Consider the following 12275-nt stretch of genomic DNA (forward strand, 5'->3'; position numbering starts at 1 on the left):
GGGAGTTTGGGATCAGCAGATACAAACTACTATATATAAAACAGATAAGCAACAGGTCCTACCGTATAGCACAGGAAACTATATTCAATTTCTTGTAATAAGCTATAATGAAAAAGAATATGAAAAGTATATATATATAACTGAATCACTTTGCTGTATACCTGAAGCTAACATAACATTATAAATCAACTATATTTCAATTTAAGAAAAAACGATAAATGAAAATGACCGACACACACACACACACACAACACTAAGTCCAACCCCTGTGCTACAGGTGAGGAAACTGAGGCCTAAAAATGAGAATGACTTGTCCAAGGGCACACAGCCATTTAGTGGCATAGCGAGCTCCCAGACCCAGACCTCTCAGGCTCCTTCAGCCACATGCTGGTCAAAAAAGAGCTATTTCTAAAATTCTAGAAGACATTGGAGCACAAACAGTACATTGCTGAGATCCCTCTAACAGAGTGACACAGAGCAAGGAGAGATGCTCCCTCCCACACTGCCACAGGCACTGTGTCAGCTCTACTTTAATAGGACAGAGTAGAATTATCGGTGATGCTCAAGGGGAGGTGGGATGGCCCCAAGGATGTATATACAGTGGAAACAGCAGCGGTGTCTATGTGATCAGGGTCCTAAAAGGAAGCAAATGCATCTCAAACTAAGGAGAGTTTGAAGAAGGACCATTTACAGAGATGTGAGCAGTGAAGGGAAACCTATAAGGGGTTGGAAAGCATCCCAGAGCTAACAACAGCAGGAAGGCTTTACCTCTCCTAGACCTGAGGGCACAAGCAAGGAAGTGGCCACCTGGTCAGAGCTGCAGCCTTTGTTAAGGGAATCAGCCAACTCACCGCAGGGAGGAACAGGCAATGAGCACCCTGCTCTCAGTGCCTTCCACTGGCTAAACCTAACCAGAGGCCAAGACAAAGTAGCCTTGGATGAGGCAATTCATAAAGGTCAGCTTTGCAGGACACTGAGCATGGCAGGGAGGGTGGGGAGGGAGTCTGGAGGGGCAAGTAGAAGATATCCACTACAGTGGTCCGGTGGAAGCAGCAGTGTGCAGCAGACCTCAGAAACAGCTGACTCTGCGTGTTCATGAGAATACCCCCAGGTACTCCAGAAATTCTCATGGCGCATAGGCACTTCGCAGGGGTGGATGTAGGGAAGAACTTGAGAAACAAGGTCATGAATGTGACCTCATTTGTACCTATGGGGCCTGGGGAAATTTGCATACTTCATTACTGAAGTCCAGCTCCTCTGACGTTGTCAATGGAGGAACATGCCCCAGTTGCAAGGGCAGGTTAGGTCTGCAAAGGTCCATTTTGCCCCTGGAGATCTCCTCATCTCCAGCACTTGCTACCACGGCAGCCTCAGGGGAGCGTGGCTTCCTCTTTGCCTTTCACAGCTGCATTCCTGCAATGCAATTCTGAACCTAACTACTCAGGGTAAGTGCAGACTCCACAGGCTAAGGGCACAGTCGCCGATAAGACTGCCTTTGTGCCACATGCCAGCCACAAGTTCAGGGGTCCCTGAGCCACCCAGACTTCTGACCAACTGGCTACAAATCTGGGGGTTCCCACTACCCCCGCAGGTTGATAATTCACTAGAATGACTCTCAGAACTCAAGAAAGTGCTAGACTTACAATTTCAATTTTATTATAAAGGATACAAATCAGGACCAGACAAGTGAAGAGGCTCATAAGGAAACGTCTGGGAGGGTCCTGAACTCGGAGATTCCATGTCCTCTCCATGTGGAATCTAGAGCACATCATCCACCCAGCACTTTTATGGGTTCACTAGCCAGGAAGTTCACCCGAGCCTCAGGGTCCAGAGATTTTCTTGGGGTTTCATTACACAGGCTTGATTCATTGAATCACTAGAAGTGTGATTAAACTCAATCTTCAGACCCCCCACCCCTCCAGACCAATATCGCCTGACTCAAAACCCCAACTTTGTAGTCACATGGTTGGTCTTTCTGGCTTGGCGAACCCTCATCCTGAAACTCCAGGGCCCATCAGGAGTCACCTCGTTAACCTGAGCTCAGGTGTGGTCCCAGGGCCCACTGTGGATAATAAAGACACTCCTAACATTCAGGAAATTCCAAGAGTTTAGAAGACCCATCCTGGGAATCCAGGACAAAGACTGAATAAATTATTATACAACAATATCCCATAACACGGCTGTCATAGGCTGAAATATTTAAGTTGGACCTGACTAAGGGCGAACACTGGGATGGCTAGGATTTTCCTTGGGTCCCAACCTACAATGAGTTTAGTGACTGCCTACAGTGCTGGGTGTGGAGGGAGGGCAGATTCTGAGACCACAGCCAGGATCAACTGGAAAGAGTGATATGATTAACCAGCCATGACAGACTTAGCATAGAAGAGGATTAGAAGGGGAGGGTGAGAGCATGCATGTTTGGTACTTACTAACCCTGTGTTAAGGGATAAAGTTTTTAAAAAAGGAATAACTACCATACGACCCAGCAATCTGGGCATATACCCTGAGAAAACCATAATTCAAAAAGAGTCATGTACCTCAATGTTCACTGCAGCTCTATTTACAATAGCCAGGACATGGAAGCAACTTAAGTGTCCATCGACAGACGAATGGATAAAGAAGGTGTGGCACATATATACAATGGAATATTACTCAGCCATAAAAAGAAACGAAATAGAGTTATTTGTAGTGAGGTGGATGGATCTAGAGTCTGTCACACAGAGTGAAGTAAGTCAGAATGAGAAAAACAAATACCGTATGCTAACACATATATATGGAATCTAAAAAAAAAGTGGTTCTGATGAACATAGTGGCAGGGCAGGAATAAAGATGCAGATGTAGAGAATGGACTTGAGGACGCGGTGGGAGGAGGGGGAAGCTGGGGTGAAGTGAGAGAAGCATCGACATATATACACTGCAAAATGTAAAGTAGATAGCTAGTGGGAAGCAGCTGCATAGCACAGGGAGATCAGCTCAGTGTTTTGAGATGACCTAGAGGGAGGTCATAGGGAGGGTGGGAGGGAGGCTCAAGAGGGAGGGGACATGGGGATATATATATGCATATGGCTGATTCACTTTGTTGTACAACAGAAACTACACAGCGTTGTGAAGCAATTATACTCCAATAAAGATGTATTAAAAAAAAAAAGGAGTGCTTTCCTGGTGGCACAGTGGTTAAGAATCCACCTGCCAATGCAAGGGACACGGGTTCAAGCTCTGGTCTGGGAAGATCCCACATGCTGTGGAGCAACTAAGCCCGTGTGCCACAACTACTGAGCCCACGTGCCACAACTACTGAAGCCCATGCGCCTAGAGCCCGTGCTCCGCAATAAGAGAGGCCACCACAGTGAGAAGTCCACGCACTGCAACGAAGAGTTGCCCCCGCCCACCACAACTAGAGAAAGCCTGCGCGCAGCAATGAAGACCCAACACAGCCAAAAATAAATAATTTTTTAAAACATTTAAAAAAAGGAACCACCTCAGAGTAATAAAAATAATACTGTTTGCAAAGACTGCTCATTAGAATATGTAAGACCCATCCCACTTTAGTTCCCATCCTAATGCCATGTAGCAAGTACCATGTTTAACCCTCATCAGCCAGGAGGTCATATCTTTTTATTCCTCCTCCTTAAAATCTAGACTCATGAAAGAAAGACTCAGAAAGAGATGGGAGTGCCTCACCTGGCCTCTGAATTCTGATTTCCAAGCTAAGGAATCACTTCTACCCCAAATGACTGTCCTAGTGAATGTGGGTCCTTTTAGGGACTATCACGTCAACTCACATCTGGGCCGACATGCACTAGTTGCGTACCAGCTGTTAAGTTAATCGAAACGCTTCACACAGGTTGGTTAAAAAAAAATGCTGCTCCCTATTTCTGGAATGCACTTCTACCATTCTGACTTTCTACCCCATTCATGTGGGTAGAATGCACTTCTACCCACCCTCCGCTGGGACCAGGATGGCTACCTACAATAATTTTTAGAGCCCTGTGCAAAATAAAAAAGCAAGACTCCTTGTTTAAAAATTGTTGAGAATGGGAACATATGTATATGTATAACTGATTCACTTTGTTATACAGCAGAAACTAACACACCATTGTAAAGCAATTATACCCCAACAAAGATGTTAAAAAAAAATTGTTGAGAATTTCAAGACAGTGTCAGCTGAGCATTAAACCAAGCACAAGACCCTCTGAACACATGGGGATCTATACACCTGCCCAAGTCACACAGCCACGAAGCCAGCCCTGCCCAGGACCCCTCCACACCTGCTCACAAGCTAAGGAAAGGGCTGATCCTGGCACAGATGGGGCCTCCAGGACCTCGCCCAGTTGCACGGCCAGCATCCTTCTGATGAACTGTAGTTGACAGAACACTTCTCCTGCTTACCGCCTCCCCACCAATGCGGGAGGAGCAGGGAGCATGAGCAAGAAATAAGTCTGTTTTAAAGATACTAATGGAAGGTTGATTGTTACTGCAGCATGACTCTGTGCATCCTGACCAATACATACCGATACCCTACAAATTCTTACTTTTTTTTTTTTTTTTTTTTTTTTGCCGTATGCGGGCCTCTCACTGCTGTGGCCTCTCCCGTTGCGGAGCACAGGCTCCGGACGCGCAGGCTCAGCGGCCATGGCTCACGGGGCCCAGCCGCCCCGCGGCACGTGGGATCTTCCCGGACCGGGGCGCGAACCCGTGTCCCCTGCATCGGCAGGCGGACCCTCAACCACTGTGCCACCAGGGAAGCCCAATTCTTACATATTTTGACAGTCACCCTGCCCATGTGGTTATCTCCTTGATGCCCAAACAGGACAAGCAGAGTTGTTTTCTTGGAAGGAACATGACTTGACTCTGTTATCAGAAACCCGCAGAATTATACAAGGCACAACTATATTACCCAACACGATTTTTAACGTGTGAACTTTGCCAGTAAACTCGTTTTAATAGGTCGCCACAAAGTTAAAGGACTTATGTTTTCACTGGAAGGTTTCCTCCTTAAGAAAGTGCCAATTTCCTCTCACTGCTGGATCTGAGGTGAGGCAGCCCAAGAAGGAGGAAGGGAAGGAAAGCAGACAGGTTCAACTTTTATTGATTTGTGAGGATAATCTCCTTCACGGAGGGGTATTAGGTGAACTGAAGAAAAGAGCAAAGCTGAGAAATGCTGGCCTCCTCTGGAAGCTCCCAGCCCCTCCCCACTCCTACTCCAACCAGCACAGAGGAGCACGGAGGTGGGTACAGGGAGTAGAGCATTTGGGGTTGTTCTTTTGTTTTGTTTTGTTTTGTTTTCACGGTACACGGGCATTTCACTGCTGTGGCCTCTCCCGTTGTGGAGCACAGGCTCCGGACGTGCAGGCTCAGCGGCCATGGCTCACAGGCCCAGCCGCTCCACGGCATGTGGGATCTTCCCGGACTGGGGCACGAACCCGTGTCCCCTGCATCGGCAGGTGGACCCTCAACCAGTGCGCCACCAGGGAAGCCCGCATTTGGTTTTTAAAACTAAACATAGCCATAGGATTTTTTTAGGGCAGTGAAACTATTCTATATATGACACTATAATGGTGAATCCATATCATTATACATTTTGTCAAAACCCATAGAATGAACAACACAGAGACCTCTAATATAAACCAGAGACTCTAATCACCAGGTATTATTGGTTCATCAATTGTACCTAATGTACCACACTAATGCAAGACGTTCAGAACAAGGGAACCTTGGTGTGGGCGAGGGTGTGTGTGGGAACTCTGTATTTTCCGTTCCATTTTTCTGTAAACCTCAAAATGCTAAAAAAAAAAAAAAAAAAAAAGAGTCTCTTAATTTAGAAACTAATAATAAATGTATATTAGAGGAAATGCTCTCATTCTTGCTTCTCTCTGCCTGTTATTACTCTTTCTCAGGCAGACATGTCCTAACCAACAGACTGGAAAGATAAAGAGATTTTGCTGTGAGCTCAGGAGAAAGGACAAAATATGGCCTTGGACCCAAGGCCACCATGTACAACTGCCCAAGGCACCTTGTGCCACTGCACAAGTGCACCACGTCAAAGAAGGAGCGTTGTCCTTGTTGACATTAGAGCTTTGTGTACTTACCATGCAAAATCCAAGAGGTACATTTCCCTGTTTTGCTCAAGGCTAGTAGTAGCCCTGTCTAGGCCCTAAACCTTTCCAAGGTGAAGAGGCGGGCCATGGGGCCCAACCTTGCCGACCTACCTAGAGGCAGCTTTGGGGTTTGGGGAATAAAAACCTTTCTGCATTTACCTTTCTTCAGAACTTTGAGGTGTGGCAGGTCGTGGGGAGACCTATGCATGGGAAGCCCAGAATTGGACATAAATGCAAAGTCGGAAGCCCTGTCACCCAGGTGCAGAGAAGGAGAGATTGCCCAGGGCTGGTTCAGCCACAAGGTCAGGAGGAGCTGAGTAGTGCTGCTTCCTGAATGGCAAAATTAATGTCACACGTGAGAGCATAAGTGGCTTCAGGATGCTGACATGGCTGGGGGTGTAAAAGGCTGAGCGCCCGCAGCTCTTACCTCCTCCACCCAGGTTGCCGAGAGCACCGAGTTTCATGCCTGCCCACCAGAGGTACGAAGGGGAGTTGCGTCCATCCATTCATCACCACCGTTTACACAGCTTATGTGCTGTTTCGAGAGCAAAGCTAAGTAGGCACCCTGAACGCACACACGCCTGTCCCCTGCACTTGACTTAAGGTGTGGCCTCGGGCAGGAGATGTGGAGTTGGCTGTGGCAGCTCAGGTGCGTGGACAACTCTCTCCATAGAGATAAACGTCTCTTAGCCCACTAGCACACTTACAGTGATGCTATGTAGGAAAGAATTTTAGGAGGAGACAATAGCAATAACATTTTGGAAGCGGGAAAGCAAACCAAGGAGGAATAACTGGCCGAGCAGTCTTTTGAGCCCAATCCCAAGTCTGACTTGGAAAAGGATAGAGCAAATGTTTCACACCACAGACTCCTCAAACGGAGGAAGCGGGAGCCCCAGGGACTTCTGGATCCGGCTGGCAGATCATGTGTCATTAGGTGAAGACTAGGAGAAGCGCTATTTGAGGAGTAGTCAATGTATGTAAATATATGTTTATATATGCAAACAGAGCTAGGTTATGTAAATTACCTTGGACTTACCATAGGCAGTGTTTGCACTTGGTAAGCAATCTCTGAGTGTCTGCTGTTACTACATTTCCTAGGTCCCTTGAGACCCTTTTTATTCCACTGGGCACCTACCCCCGTCTCACCACAGCAGAAATCTGGAGTTTTACCCTCTGGAGAGGGTAACAGAGTGGGCCTCTGGGTTGAGGGCCAATGCACAGTGCAGTGTGGGGTGCAGAACAGAAGGACAGAGGACTTATGCCATTAATGTCTTGCACTCCACCCCCAGGCTGTGCTGTGTGGCTTGTGGGATCTTAGTTCCCCGACCAGGGATCAAACCTGCACCCTCCTGTGCCTCAGCAGCGGAAGTGCGGAGTCCTAACCACTGGACGGCCAGGGAATTCCCTCATGCCATTAATTTCTAAATTCAGGGAGTCCCAGCTCTTCTTGCCGCTCGGGGTCCAGACATGCTGGCAGCCTGACCCCACCTTCCAGGAAGATTCCTCTCTGGGGAGTCTGTGCAGCTCTGGGCTGCGTGGGAAACAGCCCACCCAGATCCCCTACAATATGATCAAGCTCCATCTATATACATGCTTGACTAATGAGGAAGTGCCATCTGAGATGGGCCTTGGGAGGCTTTAAGAGGGAAGTTAAAGAAATTGGGGTGGAAGGAATAGTATAACAAGTGTGCAGATACAGGATAAGTTGAGGCCTTTGAGAGAGGCAGTGAGAGGGTGCTGGGCTAGGGAGAAGGGCAGGGAGAAGGGAGAATTAGGAGATGAGTTTGGAAAGGGTGTCTGGGACCAACAGGTGTCTGACAAAGGCACCGGGGTGAGCAGGGCAACGGGGCTCACCTGCAGTTCAAATGCCCCTTTCTGAGCCTTGTGCCCCAACCTGGGGCTGCATCAGCCAGTGGAAACAGTGCGTCTGGCTTTGGGTCTGTGTTGGCTGTGGCCCTGGGGACCAGATGGAAGAAAGCCGAGCTCAGGAGATGGAAGTTATTTCAGTAGATAATGAGAAGCCTGATGAGAGTTTGGAAACAGGAGAGTGACAGACAGAATTGGGTTAGACTTGAGAGAAGAATTAATCCATGAGCCAGATGCTGAGAAAGGCGATGCGCGACTACACCAAGGGTGAACTGGAAAACTCTGATGAATCGGTGTCCATATTTATAGGATAAAGAAGAGACCAGGGACTAGAAAATGGAAATCACTCAAAAAGGAATTGAGCCCTTTGGATAGGAAACAAGAACTCTGATGGAATGCAGGAGGAAGGATTGAGCAAGAGAGAAGGAAGGCAGCTGCCAGCCTATTCCATGAAAACAAACACCTTGAACTTGACAGGCGACTTCAAACGTTACTAAACTTTTTGGCAGTTTTCTCCCCCTTAACCAGCCTAACGCAGGAATGCAAGGAGAGAATTATTTCCCTTTCCCGCTGCTGTGGTGTTTTCAGATTTCCCAACTGAAAACAGCCTCATGGAAGCATCAGCTTGTTCCAAGCAGCTGACAAATGGAGGAAGTTTGGGAAGTTGGGTTTCCCAGCGGGTGTCTTGTCCTTGGAAATTCTTTTCCCCTCAGCCTTCTGCACAAGAACTTCCCTGATGACGTAGATAACAAGGTCCGTCCTTTCACGAGGAGAGAGATGGCAATGCCAGCAAAGTCTCCCGTGAAGGAAGCAGGACCCTCTGACTCAGAAGTCCCTCTTCTCCACCTGCCTGCAAACTTGAAATTTATTCCCCACTCTTTTCTCTGATCAAAGACATGGGAGGTCTTGGTTACAAATGCAAATAATTGTCCGGAAACGGAAATGAAAAGTTCGTTACTAACCATTCACACAAAGGAAGGAAGGGGTTCCAGAGTAAATATTAGTAATATATACTGATCAGGCTTTAGAGTAAATTGAAGACGTTCACACTTATCAACTCGATCCTCAAAGTCACACTGAGGACCTTATAGGATTATTATCCCCCTCTGACAGCTGCGGGAGTCAAGACCCAGAGAAGCTAAGTGACTCGCCCAAGAATACACAAGTAGTTGGTGTTGGGAGAATTAGGACTTGAGCTCCCGATGTCCAGTTTGGCGCCCTTTCCCACGTGTGGAGGTGGTAGGAGCTGTGACAGTCTGGGTTATGTGTGGTGGAAGGGTTCAGAGGACCTTGGGCACACCACCACCTGCTAGGGTTGAAGCCACAGTTAGGCTCCTCTAAAGTTCACCCATTGCCGAGGCCTCTTCCTTCAGCTCTGAGTGAGACACAGTAAAGAGAAGAGAATAGTGGGCAGTAAAATCCTGGCCACACATCAATCCCCAAACCCCACCCTGCAACCCAGTTCTTTTGCACGAAAGGAGACAGTCCTGGAGAGCCAGCCCTACAATCACTACACACTCCAGATTTCCCTGCCAGAGCCTCATTGCTGTCTAAGAACTTGGCCCCTTAGGGAACTCTGTCCTCCTGACATGTGACCACTTTAGCTCACAGTCCAAGGTCCCTGAGGTGCTCAGAGCAGGGAGCTGACTGGTCATGGGTCAGCCCACCATCAGTGGTAAACTCAGAGGTGGCTCTGGATGCTCTCCAGAAAGGACTTTGCCCCCCAAGCTCAGGCCCTGGACAGATGCTCACAGGAACGATGTCTGAAAGAGGCAATAACATGGCTATGACTCTGGATTCAAACACCTAGATCCCAAAAAAGCTGCCCCTGAGGCCAACTCTACCCTTCCTCAAGGCCCCCATGGGAGATCCATACAGATAGGAAAAGTCCAGCAAGAACAGTTGATAACTTGCAGAGGCTTTGACCCAACCTCAGATGTGGAGCTCAGCAAGGCCTCCTTCCTCTTCAAGGCCGAAGGAAGGAAGCAGGGAGGCCAAAGTGTTCTTTGGAGCTGAGTCCCTCTGGGAATTCAAGGAGAGCTCTGAGGCTCCTCCCCGACCCTCCGCCACCCCACTCCCCAAGGGGCACACTCACTCAACTGTTTGCACATGACTACTGGCGTTTACAGGGCCGATGCTGCCCATCTAAGGACCTCAATTAGAGGACCCCGGACCCATAATGAAACTGGATGACCACTGCCTTGCCCCTTTCCCTCAGGCCTCACAGGGGAAGAATAAGAGAATGGGAAGAGGCCCCCCCGGGATCCCACCCTTGACTCAGACCATCTTATCAATGTATCATTTGAAAATAAATGATCATTAAAAATGACCAGGATAGACATTCCCCTCGGACTCATCAGAACATCTTTCACACTCTAATGCTCTTGATGGCCCCAATGAATGCAATTTAATTCGACATAGCACAATGAAGGGGCTATTTGAGCCAGAAAGAGAAATCCAGCAAGATCTTTCATAGAAGCAGTCATAGTGTCGTCAGGAAAACACATACACAACTAGTCACCATTCGGGCCAGTGTTAAGTTAGAGTTTTGGGAGAACAGGGGAGGCATGATTCTCTCTGGATAGAGGAGAAAAGTTAGGCAGCGAGCATATATAGAGGAAGAGGTGTGTGGGTTGGGCCTTTGGGCCTCCCCTGGGAAGGCCTCCTGATCAAAGCAGAGAGGTGAGATGCCGGTGTGTCTGAGAAAAGGCAAGTACTCTGGGAGGGCAGATGCAGGACACACGTGAGTGTTGGGTTAGGGGAAGGAAGGAATGAGCCAGCTGTGATCCAGGTAAATCTGGGGCCCAGCAACAAATGGAGCAGGACAGGGAAGGGAGTGTAAGAGAGAGATTACTAAGGGGACTTGCAATACAGTAAGTCCCCTACGTACGAACGAGTTCCATTCCAAGAGCACGGTGATTAAGTCCAATTTGTTCGTAAGTCCAACAAAGTTAGCCTAGGTACCCAGCTAACACAATCGGGCTATATAGTGCTGTACTGTAGTAGGTTTATAATACTTTTCACACAAATAATACATAAAAAACAAACAATAAAGAAAACATTTTTAATCTTACAGTACCTTGAAAAGTGCAATAGCACAGTACAAAAGCTGGCATACATACAGGGCTGGCATCGAGTGAACAGGCAAGAAGAGTTACTGACCGGAGGAGGGAGAGGAGGTGGGAGATGGTAGAGCTGAAGGATCGTCAGCAACAGGAGACGGAGGGCAAGCTGCAATTCCACTCACGCCTTGCGTTGATGGCACAGGTTCTGGTTCCTTGCTGGAACCAGCTGCACATTCGTATCTTTGAAAGTTCGCAACTTGGAGGTTCATGTGTAGGGGACTTATTGTATTGAACACTCGGGCACTATTATCAGAACTGACCAGTTTCTCCCCTGAGAAGTAACATTTACGGTGAGAAGTGCATTGAATTAGGGAGACCATTCGTAGCTCTGGCACTCACAGCTGGGGGACCTTGGATGAGTGTGTTCCCTCCTGGGTATCAGCTAGCACCTGTACAGGTGGAAGGAAGGGATGCCTACCATCGGTGATGTTTGACATCGCATTCCTCCTAGCAGGAAGCAGATGGCCCCGTGAAAGGGAGAAGTTGAGGAGGGTTCAGGGAAAGGATTGTTGACAAAGGGATGGGCACAATTAAGGGTGCCAAAAGGAGATGGTAAAATGCCAGGGACTTGCAACATCTGGAAGCCATGACCACTCTTCGACCTGAAGGGATGTGTTGAGAAGCTAGAAGCTGGTGTATTGAATTAAGAATATGCCGATTATGGGGCTTCCCTGGTGGCGCAGTGGCTAAGAATCCGCCTGCCAATGCAGGGGACATGGGTTCGAGCCCTGGTCTGGGAAGATGCCACATGCTGAGGAGCAACTAAGCCCGTGCGCCACAACTACTGAGCTTGCACTCTAGGGTCCGCGAGCCACAACTACTGAGCCCACATGCCGCATCTACTGAAGCCCCCCCGCGCTCTAGAGCCCGTGCTCCGCAACAAGAGAAGCCACCACAGTGAGAGGCCCACGCACCGCAACGAAGAGTAGCTCCAGCTCACCGCAACTAGAGAAAAGCCCGCATGCAGCAATGAAGACCCAATGTAGCCAAAAATAATAAATAAATAAAAATAAATAAATTTAAAAAAAAGAATATGACAATTATGACCTGCTGAATGAGGAGACGGAGCCAGTCCTCGGGGGGGCATGGCCCGGAGCTCCCACAGCATCCAAGCTCCTACTTCAAGGAAGTGAAACCCACCAGCTTGATTGAAGGCACAGCTCTAATACACCCACACAAAGGAAAT

The sequence above is a fragment of the Monodon monoceros genome, unplaced genomic scaffold (assembly GCF_005190385.1).
Source record: "Monodon monoceros isolate NGI ecotype Baffin Bay Population unplaced genomic scaffold, NGI_Narwhal_1 Super_Scaffold_19, whole genome shotgun sequence".
Lineage (NCBI taxonomy): Eukaryota > Metazoa > Chordata > Mammalia > Artiodactyla > Monodontidae > Monodon > Monodon monoceros.